This window comes from Phallusia mammillata, chromosome 6 (assembly GCF_965637545.1).
Source record: "Phallusia mammillata chromosome 6, kaPhaMamm4.hap1.1, whole genome shotgun sequence".
NCBI lineage: Eukaryota > Metazoa > Chordata > Ascidiacea > Phlebobranchia > Ascidiidae > Phallusia > Phallusia mammillata.
The window spans coordinates 26847422-26868369 of NC_137257.1; the positions used below are offsets into that span (position 1 = coordinate 26847422).

General features: G+C 36.5%; 1 long non-coding RNA gene and 1 other non-coding gene across 4 annotated transcripts; one reads left to right on the plus strand and one right to left on the minus strand.

Moving 5' to 3' along the window:
- Window positions 1–7460: 7460 nt before the first annotated feature.
- Window positions 7461–9237, minus strand: LOC145234747 (uncharacterized). 3 transcript variants are annotated; one of them, XR_013861335.1, is made up of 5 exons: window positions 8778–9237; window positions 8326–8436; window positions 8147–8207; window positions 7938–8063; window positions 7461–7818 (listed from the first exon to the last, which is right to left on the minus strand). It is a non-coding gene; the product is annotated as an uncharacterized LOC145234747 (long non-coding RNA). The 3 variants fall into 3 exon arrangements; XR_013861337.1 differs by having other exon boundaries at window positions 8143–8207; XR_013861336.1 differs by lacking the exon at window positions 8778–9237 and adding an exon at window positions 8529–8771.
- Window positions 9238–10788: 1551 nt separating this feature from the next.
- Window positions 10789–10862, plus strand: Trnas-gga (transfer RNA serine (anticodon GGA)). The gene has a single exon. It is a non-coding gene; the product is annotated as a tRNA-Ser (tRNA).
- The last annotated feature ends 10086 nt before the right edge of the window (window positions 10863–20948 follow it).

Genomic DNA, 20948 nt, shown 5'->3' on the forward strand with positions numbered 1-20948 from the left:
TAAAAAGTTGCAGCGGCATAATTGTCACCAAACCAGTATAGTTGTGTAGTATTTGAACGATATAAAGTGCAAAACGCGCATGTCACAATACGGATCTTGCAGCTACACTGCAAAAACTTTCAGTTAAAAGTTAAACTTTCAAGATTGCATTTGTTTAAACAGGAAGAAGTTTGTTGTGCATTTCCAACGATGGGTATTTGGCAGGGAAAAAGCCCAAGTTTTTTGATGGGGTTTAGCTTTTTTGTCTGATAACTTCACGACTCCAATTTAATTTGGAAATTAGGCATGTTTGAAGCTTACAAAAGTATAAAAAAAATTGTGCTTTTTGCAGGTTTAAATCTGATAAACATAAAAGATGTACAAGCTGACTTTGTTGTTCGTGTTTTGTTTGATGTTCATTTCCATTGTTGGACATACCTCGTCATTAACTTCGCATAATGGAGGGTTGGTATAGTTGATTTAAACCTTTGGTGGTTCATTACGATGTTTTATTATGAGGTATGACAAAACTTTGCCACCCGAGAACAAAACAACGGAAAATGTGACAAATCTCCAGCCGTGTCACTACTTAAAAAAATTAGCACTTTGTCTTGAAATACTGCTTACATTTTATATCATACTGATGTAGGCTACGCAGTTTGCTCATTTTCCTTATTGATGATCTGTATCCTTATGTTTAAAACAAGTCAAAACAAATCCAACATATTTGCAAACCTGATCAGAAACTTTGCGCACAGATCTTCCGTACCTTGGGATGAGGACGGAGATGAAGATTCGGAACAACTTTCGGAGGAAAACTTGGATCAGTTGACCAGAGGTGAGATGTGAGATTGGCACAAACTCAAAACAGCTTGGTCCTGAAATATGAATTTGTGAAGTTCAAAAATGAATCAAATAACTTTATGTAAACAATAAAGTATATAAAGCTCCATTGATGCCATAATCGATTTGTTCGAAATGATATGTTAATTACACTGGGCAACAAAAAAATATTTTTTTACTGGTGTCTGTAATGTTTTAAGTGATTTTGACTAATTCTAGTGCCCTGATTTCAAAAATGCAATCGGTTTATCTGTATCACGTCTAGTTTTCCTGTTATGGTACATCCACGTTTGAAAAACGTGTATACACTAGTGAAACTGGTTTTGAGTATTTTATTTGGAATTGCAGCGTGTGCAAAGCTGACTCCGGTTAATAACTGAGCATAGCACAGACTTAAGTATCTACTTCACGAGTTTTATTACAAGCAACATAACAAACAGACGAACACAGATAACTTACTTTTACAAGTTCAACGTAACATCAAGTTGACGAGCGATTAGTACATTAAGCGAATAAAGACAGAATATAATATTCGCACTTTGACCAGAATTTTAACGGTTGAAAGATAGAATCAGAATTGGAATGGAATGAATCTCAATGTTTGTGGCGTGGTATTTATAAGTCCGATATTTTACTTAATCAAGATTAGAATCGATACGACGATACGATACGAGAGATAAGAAATTGGACACACGGGGATTAGAAATCAATGTACCAAAGTCATTACGCTTGATCGACTCAAGGTTAATAGGGTCGACGAAAAGGGAAAAATATAAATTACAAAAAGCAATCTCGAGAAAAGAACAGATGTTTGCTGATTAATCCGGAGAGACCACGTGATTTGAACACGTGATTTGATGCAGAATTAACATTATTTCAAGAACAATATTTCGAAATTAATTTTAAATGTAACAGGTGGACACTCCTAACAAACAAAATTCAACACAAAAAAACAAAAAAATGTTTCAAGTTTGTAAGTTATTAGGTATAGGCCTACACATGTACTTTGGTAACTTTCGAAACTGAGTGGCAGCAATATCGTCCCGTTTAATTGACCAACAGCAGTTAGCTAGGACCACATTATTCCATCTTCCCTGACACGTTTCGTTTTACTGATATCCTGTTGGAATCTTTCAGCTTAATTCTCATCATTTATATCCCCTACGTTATAAGGGAAGTGTAGCTTTATACTTATTTTCGTACTCAATTTTTCAGACCGCTTAACAACTTAGTTATGTACTCTTTCTATTAATTTCAGTCCCTTTCTACTGTTTTTGTCCATTACTGCAATATTCCAATCAACATTAGGTAAGTGGAGCCCATTGCTTGTCCTAAACCCCTAAAGCCACATCGAAGTGTGCAAGATATGCACATTTGATACGGATCTCTTTTTTCTTTTTAGTTGTGTTGTATGGGTATTCACCAGTAATGTAGCATAAACCATCTTGGTAATTCATGCAACACCTTTAGATGACCTAGCCACTATTAATTTTAGTTTTACCACCTTGCTTTACTAGTCTGAAAATCACTCCATAAAACATGTATAGTTTAAAGTTACCGCTAGCCTGCACCAACCATTTTTAGACAGAGCATAAGCATAGAACGCATATTCATGCTATGAAACTGACTGCACTGTAGGAAATTAATGTGTTTAATGTAACAAAACTTTAACAAGCACATAAAAGCATGATTTAAAAGTCATTAAATCAATATGGTCATAAATTTAGATTTTGTAAATAACTTAAAAAGTTGACCTGGTTAAAGAAAACCGTAATGATTTTTGAAATCAGCACCCCAAAATTAGTCAATATCAATTTAAACATTAAAGACACCAAAAATTGTGTTGGCCAGTGTTATTCCTGTTTAAAGTAAATAAAAATTGTTTGTCAGATGTCGAAGAGCTGGATTTGGATTTTCTAAATGAAACGGGATTACAAATGGATTAAAGAAACTTTGAAGGTTGTCGGTGGAATTTTGGATATTGTTGTCGTTTTCTTTAAATGTAACAAGTGCAAGAATGTTTGCATTTACTAAACGAAAATAAATACAGAATCATGTAAATATTGTTTGTACATTGTATCGATTTAGGCCCAGTATTATCAGTTTACCAGCAAATGCTAATACATGTGTGTGGTGGTAGTAAAAAAACACGCTTTTTCTTAACGCAACTTAAAACCTATGGCTAGACAGTTAAGAACAGGGTTGCACAGCAAACAAGGAACGGGATGCAAAACCGCTGTAGCAAGTAACTTATGCATTGTGCAGGATTCAACTCAACTGTATAATAAATGTACAAGTAGACTTTTCTATCTTGCTTTATGTGCAATTGCATTGTTTGCAAAAATTCCGGACGTTTTAAATTTTGCTGATGAGCAGTTTTGATGAAAACTTAACACGTCAACGCAAATGTTTTTTATTGTTCCCAAAGTTTTAGAAAAAAGTAATTGTTAGAGGAAAACTCTCTGTCGTATGTTTTAAGGAAAGTGGCAGTAAAAAAGTCTTTGTTTAGTTTTAACCCGTCAGTTTGAAGCGGTTGTTTTAGATTTTGCTGACGAATAGTTTCGATGAAAACTTTAAACGTCAACGCAAATGTTTTTTATTGTTTCCAAAGGTTTCAATAAAGTGATTGTTTGGGGAAACTGTTTGCCGTATGTTTTAAGGAATAGTTGCAGTTAAAAAAGTCTTTGTTTAATTTTTACTCGTCGGAAACAATGATAAACATTAATTAAGTCGATTTCAAATAGCATTGAGGAAACAAAAAACACCTTAAGCACATAGATTACTTTCAAATCCGCTCAAAATTATGAAAAAGGTATTTCATTGTTTTTAATATTAGCAGCGAGACAGAAGAGATGACAAAGTTAAGTTTGTTGCTTGTCGTTTGTTTGTTAGTTGCAATGTTGGTTGATCCAGGACACAGCAAGAAGAAAAACAGAAAGAAAGCCACGGGTATATCTCCTATATTGGGAAGCAGCTACGGAGGGTGAGATGGTTTGTAAACAAGGATTTTTAAACATTTTCGTGTTCGGGATTTATGGGACTTGTTGTAATTTCGTCTGAGCTATAAGTTATTGTGGTAAATCAAGAGTATTCTGTCATGTGATGCTACCGATTAGATTTCACCACAAAAATGTTTTAGTCCCGCACACATATTTGTAAGACGGACCGGGTTTGTGAAGACGACAATTTTAAATAAAACTGACTTGACTTTGCCAAACTTCGTAAATTTCGGGCTTATATGAATTCAAATTCGGGAAGGGTTTTGGTTTGGACTTTTTCGGGCCAGCCGTCTACTCCACAGTCTCAAACTGTTTGTACAAGTGTTGGAGATCTGTGATTGAAATATCTGACCCAAACCGAAAATTAAAACGGTGTATTTCCGGTAGCGATGTGCAGAATGAAATTTACTTTTGACACCAACTTGTATTTTGTAGTGGTGATTCAGATCAACTGGAAAAAGAAGACGCTCGAGAAAAACGAGGTAAACGTCACTGAGTAAATCTGAACCAAAATACAAGAGAGTTCAGTTAGTTGCATATCGGTTAATATTACATTCTGGATAATCGCAACAAGGTTGGAAATTATATTCTTAGCATGTGGCAAAAAGTTATCTTCGTTTGAACCAAAAGTAAGTTGCATCAATCAAAACATCTAAGCACAATAATTTTTATTTCATCGCGTTTTCCAGACATTCGAAGCCAAATCAAAAAGAACTAAGCAGAGACACCCGGAGGAGCATTGTGAAGTCACTATCTGACCAATCAGATTCAAGGGCGCGCATTTTGAAATGTCCCAAAAAATAAAAAATAAAATCAGCACAATGTGAGATTGTTGTTGAGTGAAATAATTCTGAAAATGGGTCTGACGAGTCTAACGACGACTGCTCAAAATATGTGGCTTACGCAAAAAAAGTATGTTTGTATCTGGTGGCTTTATCGAGACGGAAATAACTGCGCAGATTGAGATGGTAATACAGTTAAAACTTTACAGCAGTATTTGACAAAGTCCACATTGTCACATCCCATGAAAACACAAACATGAGTTGGAAACGGGATGTTTATCAAACTTTCATGTGGATTTCACATCACCACTTCCTGTATATAAGTTGAGTTCGCTTCGGTGCAAACTTCCAACAATACATTGTGACATATGTTGGTTCGGGATGAAAAGCAAGTGATCAAGTTTAATCTGTTAGTCCGCAGAAATGGTTTGCAACATTGCAGTGAGTTGTCGGTGTGAATCACCAAGTATCAAACAACATCACCAAAACAGAGTTGTTTTCTATTACAAGGCAGTACATTTTGTTTGTTAGTTCTTGTCTTGTGTGTAACTGCGTGAACAAATGTTGGGTTGTTAATATCAACAACAGTTGTTTACAAAGTTGGTTGCTTGTTGAGAAATAGACGATGTATTAAAAAAATTCTTTAGCTTCCAATAACGGGTTTCCTGCTAACTTGTTGCATTAAACCACGACAAATAAGTAAGCCGATTTCAAATAGCATTGAGGAAACAAAAACAGCGCTACCCCAGCTTAAACACATAAATTACTTCTAAACCAGCTCAAATTATGAAAAAGGTATTTCATTGTTTTTAGTGTTAGCAGCGAGACAGAAGAGATGACAAAGTTAAGTTTGTTGCTTGCCGTTTGTTTGTTGGTTGCAATGTTGGTTGATCCGGGACACAGCATGAAGAAATCCCCTATATTGGTGAGCGTCAATGGAGGGTAAGATGGTTTGTAAACACAAATTACAAGAATTGAATTTGCTTGCAACTGTCAGGAAATGTACAACCATGTTATAGGTGATCCAAATATTTTGCTTAAAACTTTTCCGCAGGGTTTCTATTCCCTGGGATTTCGAAAACAACGAAGATCTTGAAATGTTCGAAGATCTTCTTAGAGGTAACAAGTGTTGCTTACAAGATCTCACTTGAGGCGTTTGCAGTTTGTAATTTTTCCCATATTAAGTAAATATATCCGCAATGCTGTGGTTTAAACAACAAACTATAAATCTTCCCAGTGATATTAAATTTCCTCTTAAATACTTTTGTCAGGAAATCGAACCCATAACTCCACGATTACAAAACCGATGGCATAGAATTAAACAAATATTTTATTTCTTGCAGATTTCAAAGATGAACTGATTGAAGAAGACAGAATGAAAGGATAAACTGAAAATACCGAAGTTGCCTTTATTCTGATGTGACACCTATTTTGGAAACTTAATAAAATTATTTATGTGCGGTTAATTGTACGCTGTGCTGCAATGTAAACATATTTGAACAACGATTGCTGAATTTAATAAAGCCATAAAACAAAACAAAAACGTGTTTGAAGTTTACGTAAATATGCATCACAGATATACAAGAACATTTATGTTGAATGTAATCTTTTCATGTGAAAGCCGAATAGAGAGACTTAGACTGAAATGTAGGCCCTAAATATCAGCAGCAAACCTATAGTGCAACCTATAGTGGATTTAGAGATATAAGGAAAGTAGACACCTACCGAAAGTTTGCGGAACATCATGCGGTGGAAGTGCTGGAAGTTGGTCGTGTCAATTGTTTGTGGTTCCTCACAAATATTAAACAACATCAACAAACCAGAGCTGTTTTGTATTGGAAGGCAGATCTGTGGTTTGGAGGCCCTTTCCTTTTGCCTGGAAGTACTTACTCTGTCCCTTGGCAAAGTGTGTCACACACAGCCTGTGTTGAACAAGACCCCTCTGCTTCCACTTGAAACAAGAAGTACAAAATTAATTATATTCTCAATAACATGTAAAGCATTGCTATGTTTTAGCTAGAGTCATGTATATTTGTGATTGGACTTTTTACTGCTGGTAACTCCTTTTCTTGCACAAAGCAATCCAACTATAATTATACATCATCCGTGTTGTAAATCTGAATATTCAACTCAAACTTCGTTTACAACCTGTACTCATGGTGACAACAGTGATTGTTCAAACAACTGCACTAATATGTATTCTATATACACAATCTATCTGCCAGTTATAATTTCAATGAATATTTGTAATTTGATAAAACGTCATTATATAGGTTAAGTATTTACAATTATTGTTGCAATTCAAACTAATCTTTTCTCCGTTCGAGTTACAAATGGAAGCGCAGTTTAGTTGCAACAAAGACACCAACCAAGAATGTCATTAGTTAAACGACGAACCAATCGAGAACCACAAGAGCCAGCGTCATTAAAATATTAATTTGTGCTGCGTGCTCAGCACCAGATGTGGTTGTTGTTGCTGTAGTGATTGTAGGAGTTGTTGTTGCTGTTGTGGTTGTAGGTGTTGTTGTTGCTGTTGTGTTTGTAGGTGTTGTTATTGCTGTAGCGGTTGTAGGTGTTGTTGTTGCTGTTGAGGTTGTAGGTGTTGTTGTTGCTGTAGCGGTTCACTAGAAAAACCGGTGTGTTGTAACAACACGCCAATTTTGAAGCCGTATACAACACACGACACACCGAGCCGTGTTGTGAGGCGGTGTGTTGTTTGGAGGTGTGTTGTTCAACGACACGCCTGCCGTGTTGTTTGAAGCTGCAGTTTCGCGACACACCTGGTGTGTTGTTTGAACACACTCATACAACACGCGTGTTGCGTGTTGCTTAGAGCTATAAAGCATGACACACCCAATACCGTTTTTTATTTTATTGTAAACAGTACCGTACCAACGAAATAGCGCACATATCGAAGAAACAGAACATAACGTTTAACAGAACAAACAAAACAAAGTTATGGCATGAATGTAACGGTGGGGGAAACACAGGTAAAAAATACACGCAAAAACAAAAGTTCAACTGCATGTCCGATGCTATATAATTATAATGTGCTCAACAAGGCATATTGCATATGCACAGTCATGGCATGTTCAATATCACTACAATAAAAATAACAAGTATTACAATGAAAAATCGAAACCAGAAGAAAACCTGTTCATTTCATTCTTATTGACAACAACACTTGGATAACCAGGCGATGTTGCAAACTGGTCCTGTAAAGTAAATAACCAGTTATTAAACAAGGTTTTACTGCCAGTTAATGTGATTGTAATGGTTAAGGTTACATGAAATCAAAGTTTGTTGGAGTTACTAATGGATCTAATCAAAATACCTGTGTTTCGAAGATGACAACATTTCTTTTTTTTGTAGCAATTTCCTTTCACAAACAATCAGCCAGCATATGATTATCTAAAGGTTCCCCCATGGCACTTTTGAGAACATCAGTTACGTTTACCATCTGCAAATCAGTAAACACCACATATATTTAAAATATGCTGGAGAAAGAGGCCGATTACTTAAAAGCCATTTAAACTCACATACCAAATGTCCCTTCAAGATTTCTGGTAGCAAGTGATATTGAGTGTCCCTTAATGTTGATTGTCTAAAAACAAGTAATGTATATGAGGCAATGTATAAGTAATGTATTTTCTCAAATGTAACTATCTCAAACATGTTTACTTGTTTGCAACTCAGCCATAAACATTGGGTTTAATGCCTGCCATGTGTCGCCTTGTAACAAAATTGGTTCCTTCATAGAATTCCCTTGGTTGTTCAATAATCCATGTTATGCACAGTAAGGCCAGTTGCATCATTAGGTTTTGTACAGGACTCTGCAACAAATTAAACCACTTGAAATACGCAATCATTAGGCAGAAAGTTCGGGTATAAAGGAATTGATATTGTTGAAAGTTAAATTCTTTACCACTTTCAAGCACTTGCCAACAGAACTGTAATAATTTGGCAAAAAAATGCAAATAGAGGTCACTTCAATGCATGTTTTGTATGTGTTCTACTTGACAGTGATACCAAGTTGATATAAAAACCACTTCGCTCAGTCATTTGGTAACAGTCTATTCTAATACAAAAAACAACAAGCCATTACAACATGCACAAAGCACAAACATATGTTTTATACATGCACAAATATATGTAAAATTGTAAATATACCAACCTTTATTAGATTTGCAACACCATCTTGTTCACATTGTCCAAAAGTCTTGAATACATTGAAACTTGTCAATTAATACTCAAATAACTCCTATTAGCCTTGATATTGAGTCTCTTACTCATCAAGTTACTAAGTTTTAGTCAATCAAAAGAAAAAAGAACCTGAAAAGCCGTTTCGTGCGTTCCCGCCGTTACGGTTGAGTGACTTCCAAAGCCAAAGGAAAGAAGGAAAGCAACAAAACAACACGGCGGCGTGTTGTTCTGTGCTTCTGGACTTGAAACCCATCACCTTGACCTTGAAACGACACACCTGGTGTGCTGTCCGTACTGTGCGGCGTGTCGTTTAGCGAATACACATCGATTATCGCGGTAACAACACACCTGCCGTGTTCTTGGAACACACCGTTAGTGTGGTTGAAACACACCGGCGTGTTGAAACAACACACTGGTTTTTGTAGTGTTGTAGGTGTTGTTTTTGTAGTTATTGCTGTTGTGGCTGTTGTAGGTGTTGTTGTTTCTGTAGCGGTTGTAGGTGTTGTTCCTGTAGTGATTGTTGTTGTTGCTGTTGTGGTTGTAGGTGGTATAGTTGATGTCGTAGTTGTTGTTGCTGTTCTGATTACCCCTACATTGAGTTCAGCCACACTCAGGATGCTACAAACGTCGTTTTGGCAACAGGCAGCCACACAGTTTCTGTAAAAACACGTGTATATTACTCATTATAGATATCTTAAACTAAAAAAATATTTTTGTAAAATCAATTATTGGTCGCTATCATCAGTTTAAGTTTATTTAATTATCTTCAGGTCGCTACTGTGAGTTCTTGACCAGTCTAAACTTAAAAATAACTTACGTTCTGTTTCCACAAAGTCCAGCATCGCAGGCAGCCGCTGTCTGACACGAAACCTCGGTTGCTGAAACAGAAAGAAGTTTTAGTTTTAAAGCAAACGTCTTTCAATCTCATTTCAGACAACTCACAAACAAATCATTGTTTCTCGTTTCAATCCAACTTTTACAAACCACGATCAACAATTATTTAATTGTTTTTTCAGTTATTTAATTTATATCTTATTGTTTAAGTTTAGAACCAACTTTTTTGGTTCCCATCTTCTATTCTTCCACTGTGGAAGTTCCACACCGATAGCCTGGAGCACAAGTGCTGATTTTATGAAAACTGAAATCGGTCCCACAGCGCACAATGTTGTTTATGTCACTAACTGGTCGAACGTTGCACTCATCCGCATCATGGCAACATGCCGATACACAATTTCTGAACAGAAGAAAATTTGTGATCTCATTTAGCAAACCATCCAATCTTTTTCAATTTTTTTTGAATAATCTTTGTCGATCACAAACTAAAATATTTTAAAGTTACGAAATTTACTCACGTGAAATTGTTGCAGAGCATATTGCAAGTTTTGTCTGTCGAACACATTCCGGTTGTTGTTGTGACTGCAAATATAACTACGTTGTAGTGAGACTTAAGTGTCGAGCCTCTGTGTTAAATACTTTAACTTGAGTAAGAATTATACTATATTATGAATAGTTATAGAGAAATGAGAATTAGTCGATCTGTTGGTTCAAAATCGAATGCGGACTTCCATGTTTTATCAAATAAACTTTCCTCACCTCCATCAGTGGTAACTTCTCTCCTTGCGCATAACTCAGATCGCTGACATGTTTTCTTCTCAATAAGGGTTCCATTTGTTGTTGTTCTCGTCATGCATGTCACCTCACTAGTCATTAAGCCCACAATGTAGTTGCAGTTTGGCCGATCGTTGCAACACGCCGACCAACAATTCCTAAAAATATGTTTTTGTTAATAATCCTGTTACGAATACGAAGTGGGATTTGAATTTGAACATAGACGCTTCAAGGCTGATCCCAGTTATGAATTATAATGTTCATCTTAACTGATACTGGTCAATCTGGCGATCCCATACTACGAAGCTGACATGTGCAGCATACGAGGCAGGCAACTGTTCTTGTGATTTGACTTTCGGCGGATTCTGCACTGAGCCTGCGTAGCTCAGTTGGTAGAGCTCGAGTCCCGGATAGACTTTTGTCGTGGGTTCGAATCCCACCGCAGGCTAGATTTTTCTAGCCCACACCTTGCCATATGGTGCTGAATGCTTGGTGTCCGGCAGATTCGGTATAGCGCCTTCAATGGGTCTGGCGTACTGTGATTTATATACGAGTGTGCCGTGATCGTTGGTCTGCATAGACGCTTCAGGGCTGATCCCAGTTATGAATACGAAGACGTCATTATTTAGCAGTGAATGTCATTATAAGCATGCTACCAAAATGAAGTGTTATGATTTGATATAAGCCACAATGCGGAACCTTTTTAGCATTTTGAGCAAAGTTGCGATTAATCCGTTGTTTGTTTTAAGCCTTTAGGCGAACCGCAACTAAGCCTTCTTATATAGCTCGTTTAGTGAAAGTTTTTTTTTATTTCACTTACTTGAAACTCCAGTTTGAATAATATAAATTGATACTTACGGGACTCCTGCACAAAGTTGATCGCATGCGACGACGTCATCTTGGCAAGATCCGACAAACCTAATATCACGATTGTCAGAAGTTGTTTCTGTCCTGCCACAATAAGTAGCAGAGGCAGGACATTCAGCGTCTCTAAATCCAGGTGGTTCCGATCCCTGACCACAACTCCATCCGTCGACTAGTTGCGCTTCCAACAGCATCAAAGCAACCAGTAAGACTACAGCAAGTATTTGGTTCATAGCTGTCGCTTTGAGCTTCACTAAAACCCCGAAATATATTTAAAACACTGTTGAAACTGAGCAATGCCACCCTGAAATAGTGTTATTAGAAGCGCAAGCGTGTTTTATTCGTTCTTTCAACCCTGCCTGTATTTCATTACCTTTACTCAACACCAAACTTCCAGCTGCCATTAAACTAGTTACAGCAATAGGTCAACTAAACTAATGTTACAAAAGCATAGACTCGCAGCAGAATAAACACGAACCATAGACAAGCGAGCTTGTCTAAGTTAGGGTTGCCATTCGTCAGGATTTTCCCTGACATGTCAGGGAATTTAGGGTTTAAATCTGCGTCAGGGAGAAATGTTAAAATGTACCTAAAAGTCCGGAATTCAAGAAAAAATATTTGTATATTTTATGAAATTAATGTACCAACGGAGAAAGTTTCTAGTAGATAGCTACAACCGCGTCTAAACCATGAAACGATAAGAGGTGAACTGGCGGCGCGCAGGTTAACGTACAAGTTACTGTATGATGTGTGTGCGCGTAACAACACCTGTTTGTTACTAGATGTTTAACAATAGGCGTTAATTACACAAATAAAAATCCGCGTCTCAAACACGGCATTCGATGCTACATGAGAACGTGGGAAATTTCATTTCCTTAACTGTGTACCTATTATGCAGGGAACTAACTAACAACTAAAAGTCGAATGCGTGTAACATAAGAACATTTTTACAGTGGCATTTTTCTTCAAATTTAAAAAGGTTCTTGTGACTTCCATCGTTTTGGTTCAAAAAAAAAACTTAACCAAACAGAAGCCTGCCCAGAAAAAAAAGGTGGAAGTAATTCTATATCCTCATTTGGCGTCAGTTTGTGCAACTGGATAAGTTGAAATCAAAGTGAAAGTGAGAATCAACCATCTCCATTGTTAAACAATAGGCTTTATTGCATGACAACTAACAAAAATGCAATTGTTCGCGCACAATTGTAATGTTTTTGTCCTGTCTGTGATGTCAGATTATGCGCAATTTTGCATAACTCGTAAAAAAAAACTGCATAAAAATCCTGCAATCAACTTTCGTTTTTCTGAAATACACACTCAGACTTACGTCAACACATTTGGACTTAAAAGTTTGAGAAAAACTGGGTTCACGCGACCGAGATAAATTTTGTCAGGGATTGTGTTTCATAAAATATGGCAACCCTAGTCTAAGTTAACAACGAAAAGTCTACAAAACACATTTTTGTGCAATAACCCGGCGACGTTAAAGTTATTGGTATTGAGGCTGCAGCTCGAAGCAGTTTTATTTTCCCGAGGCAAAATACAAGACACGTCGCATTATCGAAGCCTCGCAAAACGCAGGCGTCGAAACAAAATGTGAAACAGAGCGGAATTTGATGATTATTCAGATAAAAACAGGAGGCAATTTGTTTGGGTTGCTGATTGCTAAACCGAAGTCAAGTTAGCCAAAGCGGCTGGCATATTCTCGCTGAAATAACAAAAAATAATAAAATTACAAATTTAAGACTTCAAACAACATAAATGCTTTATTGCGTAAAGCTGCTGAGAATTTAAAACACATACAAATGGGTGCCTTTACTTTATTTCGGGATCCAAGGCGATGACAACCCTGGTTATCAGTTTGATGCGTTTTTTGTAATGTGTAAGTTATATCGTAACGTTATGTTTATTATTTTACTGTTCTTACGTTGCAATTATCTGCATCGATGCAACAGGCCGATAATTCATCATTTTTCTCTTTTATTTTACTTACGAAACACCGGCACGGAGAGCATCACATTCAGCCAAAGTTCCCAAAATTAAATCAATTAAATATAACCAACATTAATTTTATCAAGTGCGGATGTATCTAAGGCAGTGCATCTCAATTGCTTTGCAGCGGCCCAAAGATTAATAGTGAATTATATCAAAGCTTTAATAAAAACATAATTGCCAGCGACATAGAATGAAACGTATCCATGCAAACGTTTCGACAAAAACAATTGTTGTCATCAGTGAAAAAAAAATATTCTACATCACTGGCAATTTTGTTTTTAATAAAACTACTGTTCAAGTCCGTGTCTTGTGTACTTGTTTGAACTGCATTATACATCATCCATGTAGAAAATGTGAATATTTGTTTGAAACTTTGTTGACAACTTCACTGATGATGACAACGGCGATTGTTCAAACGACTGCACTAATATTTATTCTACAAACACAATCTCTCTGGCAGTAATGATTTTAATTAATTTTTGTTATTCGATAAAACGTCTTTATGTAGGTTAAGTATTTACAATCATTGTTGCAATTCAAACGAATCTTTTCTCCGTTCGATTTGCAAATGTATGCGCAGTTTAGTTGCAACAAAGACACCAACCAAGAATGTCATTAGTTAAATCACGAACCAACCGAGAACCACAAGACACATTGTCATCAAAATATTAATTTGTGCTGCGTGTTTAGCACCAGATGTTGTTGCTGTAGTGATTGTAGGTGTTGTTGTTGCTGTAGTGGTTGTAGGTGTTGTTGTTGCTGTAGTGGTTGTAGGTGTTGTTGTTGCTGTTGTGGTTGTGGGTGTTGTTGTTGCTGTAGCGGTTGTAGGTGTTGAGGTTGTAGTTGTTGTTGCTGTTGTAGTATCCGGTGTTGTGGTTCTCCCTACATTGAGTTCAGCCGCACTCAGGAAGTTACATTCGTCGTTTTGGCAACAGGCAGCCACACAGTTACTGTAAGAAGATGTATTTTACTTATTATAAATATCTTAAAGTAAAAAAAGATATTTTAATAAAATCCGATTTTGGAAATTTAAAAAACTTGCAATTATTGGTCGCTATCATCAGTTTATTTTTAATTAATTATCTTCAGGTCGCAACTGTACGTTCTTGACCAGTCTAAACTTAAAAACAACTTACGTTCTTTGGAACACTATATACGGATCTGTTCATAAGTTTCATGGTGAAAATAACGGCCCAAATATGATGATATCACTGATGATGGCATGAGCATTTGCCGAAACGTTTGAACAATAAAGCATGTCGCTTTTTACGTCTATTTGGGCCGTTATTTTCACCATTAAACTTACGTTCTCTTTCCACAAAGTCCAGCATTACAGGCAGCCGCTGTCTGACACGAAACTTCCTGTACTGAAACAGAAAGAAGTTTCGATTTTAAAGCAAACGACTTTCAATCGGATTTCAGACTCACAAACAAATTTTTGTTTCTCGTTTCAATCCAACTTTTACAAACCACCATCAACATTTTCACCTTTCAAGTGTTTAATTCATATTTTGTTGTTTAAGTTAAGGACCAACCTTTTTGGTTCCCATCTTCTATTCTTGCACACTGATGGCCCGGAGCACAAGTGCTGCGTCGAACACTACTTCCATCTGGTCTGAGATTTGTCACACAGCGCACAATGTTGTTTATGTCACTAACTGGTCGAACGTTGCACTCATCCGCATCATAGCAACTGGCCGATACACAATTTCTGAACAGAAGAAAATGTGTGATTTCATTTAACAAACCATCCAATATTTTCGAAAAAATTTTGCTTTCGGAAAAGCTCAAAAATGTTTGTAGATCACAGACTAAAATATTTTAAAGTCACGAAATTTACTCACGTGAAATTGTCGCAGAGCATATTGCAAGTTTCGTATGTCGAACATATGGCGGTTGTTGTTGTGACTGCAAACATATCTATGTTACAATGAGATGTAATTACCAACGTTACCTTGTGTCGAGCCTCTGTGCTAAGAACATTGACTTGACCATTGTTTTAACACAGCTATGAAAGATAGTAGAGAAATGAATAAAGAATTGGTCCATCTATTGGTGTATAATCGAATCCGGACTTCCGTGTTTTAACTTGCCAACTTTTCTCACCTCCATCAGTGATAACTTCTCTCCTTGCACAAAACTCAGATGGCTGACATGTTTTCTTCTCACTAAGGATTCCATTTGTTGTTGTTCCCATCATGCAAGTCACCTCATCAACAAATTTAGCTATAGCGTCGTGGCTGCATTTTGATCGATCGTTGCAACACGCTGACCAACAATTCCTAAAGATATCATCTTGTTAATAATCCTGCTACGAATAGTAAGACGTCATTGTTAAACTGTGAATTTCATTATAAGCATCCTACTAATATAAAGTGTTATGGTTTGTACTTTGCCAAATGTGAAGATCATTCTAGTCATTAGTCTATCCAGTAAATCAAGCCATGATATATCTTGCCATCCAATAAATCAACCATGATATATCTTGCCATGGTTGCTTTTTAAACAGGCCTTGTTATGATTCTTATCCCTCGTTGCCTGAAGCCACAGTGCGCAACGTTTTTGGCATTTTGAGCAAAGTTGCAATTATTCCGTTGTTTGTTTAAAGCCCTCAGGCGAACACGCTGGCTATATTTAGGCAACTGAATTATTTTGGACTTGAATGGGTTTTAGATTATCCAGTGGATCGGAAAACGGTGTCCATATTAAGTTCTCATAGTTCGGACCTTGTACAAATAGATACTGCTAAGATTCTCATGCGATCTCGGTACCTTACTTCACCATCGCATTTTTGTGTGTTAGCTAAGTTTGCCGCAGCAACAAATCTGTTGTTTGCATCGAGGCCTCGGGCTAATCTTGTCTTCTCGTTTTAACCAAAGAACTTACGCCGAAGAAATTCTTAGCATTCTGTTCCATTCACCATCACTCTTATAAGCTTATAGCTGATGTGTTCTTTACTTGGAAAAATATAAAACGTTTTTGTTTTGACCTAAATGTTTTTGCTTTTGACCTTTCACAAACCGACCTTTCATGGTTTGTGTAAGGTCGATTTGTTTTTAACTAGTAATTGTTGCTGCGAGTTTGCTAATATCTGTGCTTTATTACAGTCAGCAAACTAAACCGGTATGTTCCTAAGATTGGGGAAAAACATATAATTATTCAAATATGTGTTAATTTCGAGTAAGGTATAGGGTGATTTAAATAACAAACGCTTTTTACCATGTTTAATTTAAAGGTCTATTCAAGACTTCAATGAACAGTGCGTCATTAGGAATATTAAAGTTGACAATCGTCTTTGTTTTTCATACGTTGTTTGCCCTACACTTCAGCTTATGTAGCTAGTTTCTCACGGCAAATTGAATTAACTGATTCAAGATAAACACGTGACTCCTGCGCAGAGTTTATCGCATGCAGTGGCGTCATCTTGGCATGTTTGAAAAAAAAAACTATCGTCCCGTCAAAACCTGTTTGAGGTAAATCACAGTAAGTCGAAGAAGCAGGACATTCTATCGGTATATAATCTTTTTGTGCGCACTAGTTATTTGCGCACTCGTTAACATCAGAAGCGGCCATAAATACTACAACATGTGTCGGATTCATTTTACTTTTAATCTTCACACATTCCCTAAACTTAAAAATCTTTCAAAAACAAGTAAAGCTTTCATAACAGACTGGGAATCAGCCTGGGCTACAAGGTTATGTTCGTTGGTTCAGCATTCACTTGTCAAATATTCAACAGTGTTAAATAATCTGTTTAAATTCAAAGAAACCTTGCGATGCCTTGAAAATAAGCAAACGGAATGTTTTCTACGATTAGGAGAATTTTTTTTATTGTAGCAGGTATTGTTGCTGTAGTGGTAGTTGTTTTTGTTGCTGTAGTTGTTGTGGTTGCTGTAGTTGTTGTTGTTGCTGTAGTACTGGTGGGAGTTGTATTTGGGACAATTCCGGAGTTACAACAATCAGTTTCGAAAGCGCAAAGATTAGCTGCACTTAATGCGTTACATTCGTCATTCTTGCAACAGGCAGCCGTGCAGTTGCTGTAAAAGTGGAAATTGCATAGTTAGTTTAACGATTTCCGTAGTTTTTAAAACTGAACTTGATTTAAGATATTGACTGCGATAAAGTTCTTAGTATTTTAGTAATAATAGTGCCATTAAGAGATTTTTAAAAAAAAAACTATTGTTTTGTTACCGAAAATTCCAGCTTTGCAGGCGGCAGTCGTCTGATATGATACCTCGGTTACTGTAAGCCAAAGAGTCGTAGTGTTAACACAGACAATATGGCGATACAAAATCGTTGTAGTTTGTTTTTGTGTCGTGTTAATTTTTTAAAAGCGCCATGGCATATTGGGTAAACAAGTTTGCTGAAATATTCTCGCAAGGAAAACGAAATCAAACAGAAACAACTCTTTCGATTTGGAATCTAATGATTAAACTTCGTAAGTTTTTCTTGCAAAAAAACACTAAAAACTTCAAACACAAACAAGTTATTACCTTACTTGATTTGCTTTAAAAAACTTCACAAACACAAACCGTCGTCAAACTTTACCCGATGAAGATGTGTTAAAATCTAAAACTTCCTGTGCATCATTCATTCGACAACACACGACTAATGCAGTTTGCACTTTACCATATTACAAGGAAAGACCTGTAAGTCAACATTATCACAAGAAACGGTTGTTTGAACTCCATGATACATCATCTATGCACTGCAGGGGTCTCCAACACGCGGTCCGCAGGCCAGATGTGGCCCTCGAGGCAATTTTCCGTGGACTGCGGCGTCATTAGTAAATTAAAAAATATTAATATCTAGTCAAATATGACCAACTTTTTTTGATTTACTCATTCGTCGAGTGTTTAACAAAAGAAAAGTAATGAAACTTTAACTCGTACCCATATAAAACTACGTTAAAAAATTCAACGTTTGTGATGCATAATTGTGATGAAACAATGCGAACTTAGTCTGATCAGAGACTACTAAGCAGAGACTGCACACTCAGAGTTGCAAGTCGGGCCGGGCTTTTCGGGCCGGGTTCGGGTTCGGGCCGGGTTCGGGCTTAGGTATTTGTGAGAAAACGGGCTTAAAACGGGCCTGACTTTAAGTTTCGTGTCCGCCATTTTTTTTTTAATAAAATCACTCAGCTAAGTAACAAGTCTCTAGCTTTGACCTAATGCCCACTCTACTCTAAAACGTGTTGTTTACCCCATTGTCTACTATTATTTATTGTGTTTGTTGTCTTTCTCTTTTTCTTTCTCATCCTTTGTTGCAAGGCTTTTTTGGATAGGCCTGTCAATCAAAATTTCGGGCCTAAACGGGCTTCTCAAAAACGTTTCGGGTTCGGGCCGGGCTTCGGGCTTATACTTTCGGGTTCGGGCCGGGTTCGGGCTCAGATTTCGGGCCCGCTTGCAACTCTGTGCACACTGCCTATTTAGCGACGACATAAATGGGGCGATATCTTTGCCGATACGCAACGGATCAAACTAAAATTTTGTATGTAAGTTTGAATTAATTATTCAGATTTTTAGGTATTTTAATCTGATACTTATTAAACTTTATTTGTGTTTTAAAAATAAAAATGTTCTCTGCAAGTATTAAGATCGGTTCCGCATGAACGCTACCACTAAGAGATTAAAGTGGTGTTGTCGTCGGTTTTTCGTGTTTACGTGAAGCGTAGACTTTCAAATCGGATATTATTGGTTGTTAAACAAACTAGAATACTTTTTAAAAGATATAAAGGTAAAACACCCATCCGGCCCATTGAAATACAGGCCCAAGGTAGTGGCAGAAAGTGAGATTTCTGATATGAGCACATGTGTTTAGGCAAAATTGGATATAGGTTACTTTTAAGTTGTGCTGCAGGTTTTTGTCGACAGCTCTCTCCTATACTAAGAATGTATTGACTGAAATACACTACTCCCAAACGATTTATTTGTCTTAATATTGTTGAACTGAAATTAAAAGAGCTGTGGTAAAACTTTTCTTTTGAAACTAATGTTGTGGTATTTTTTTTCTAGAATACAGTGACTTTAGAATGGTAATAAGTTGTTGATAGGCTCTGACTTAAAAAGATGGAGTTGCGTCACCACAGCAACATGCTTAAACTCATCAAATGTGGAACCAAGTCACAAGTTTATTGTTACCATTAAATCAGCAGTTTCTGTTATGTTTTGTAACAGACTAGATTTGTATGCACCTTGCTACTTCAAAGTTCAGAGACAGACAATTCCAAAGTGTATCTTTTATACTTTTTTATTTTTGCTGCAAAACAATAAATTTGTATTTTAGCTGGTAGAAAAAATAAAGTTACATGCAGATGCAGTGGTTGCTTTGCCAATTTTACCACATGGACACAAATGAAAATGTCACAACTCAAAGATAGACAATAGATGAAATATATGACTGAACAATGTACAAAAGTTCAAAAAAGTTTGCTTTAATGATGGAATAAACAAAAAACACACAAAAAAGTAGGCAGTTGATTTGAAAACAGTCCAGCCTCAATTGTATTTTAAATGCAATACCGTAAAACTTGTCAAATGCCTCAAAAATTATATATTAAAACTAATGGCAATATTGATTAAAATAATGAGTGATACTATTTCCAGTTTCATCCTAAACATCAAATTAATATATCTGGGATCAACACCTATGAGATTGGATAGTTTAAGCTGCAAACACAACTTCTAAAAACACTTTTGTGTAAAAATGTTAAATTGATTAAAAAACAACACAACTACCAGAACAAAAAGCGAAATGACAAAACTGATTGCATTTCAAATGTGTAAGGCCTGGCATGGTCTTTATTTGATGATGACTGATTTTAAAATTTAGTGCCATTCCCTTGAGAACATATGCTGTTTCCAGTTTCATCCTGATATTCATTAAAATAATATATCTGGAATCAACACCTATGAGGTTGGTTAGTTTGAGCTGCTTGAATTGATATTTAAAAAACACAAGTACCAGAACAAAAAGGCATAACAGATTTAAAATTTTAGTTACATTCTTTTGAGAACATTTGTAACTGCCAGCAATTCGTATTACATTTCTTTTCGCAAATATAATCTATACATGTTGGCAATGGTTCATTTTTCGTCATACATGCACATCCGAAAAATTGGTAGCAAATTTCATACATTCAATCGCCACCTATGCCGTTTTTTTCGCCTGCGCAAAGTTTCTTTCTTCAATATGTTTTCAAAAGTAGTCAAGTTGATGTACCAATTAATAAAATTTAATTCAAAAGCCTACGCTTCACGTAAACACGAAAAAACAGACGACAACACCACATTTTCCTATCCTTTTCCATTGTAAACGCCGCAATCTTACTGGTCGCGTTCAAGCGGAACCGATCTTTATCAAAATCGCAGTGTGCAGTCTCTGCTTAGTAGTCTCTGGTCTGATCATCAAAGCGTCAACTTCAGAATCCGTTTAGTTCTTTGTGTTTAGTGCATAGGATTAGTTAATGGATAAAGAACATTTACGTTAATGAAGGCGAACCAACATTTTATTGATACTTGAGAAGGCCGCATAAGTTGTTTCAAAAGCCTAGGATCGTGGTTTCCAAACCATTTCATTTTCTTAAAGAAACAAATTGGATCCGCGGTCCAAGATAAATTCAATGCTAAAGCAAGTCAATTAAACCCCCTAGCACATTGGTTCCCAAACTTTATCTACT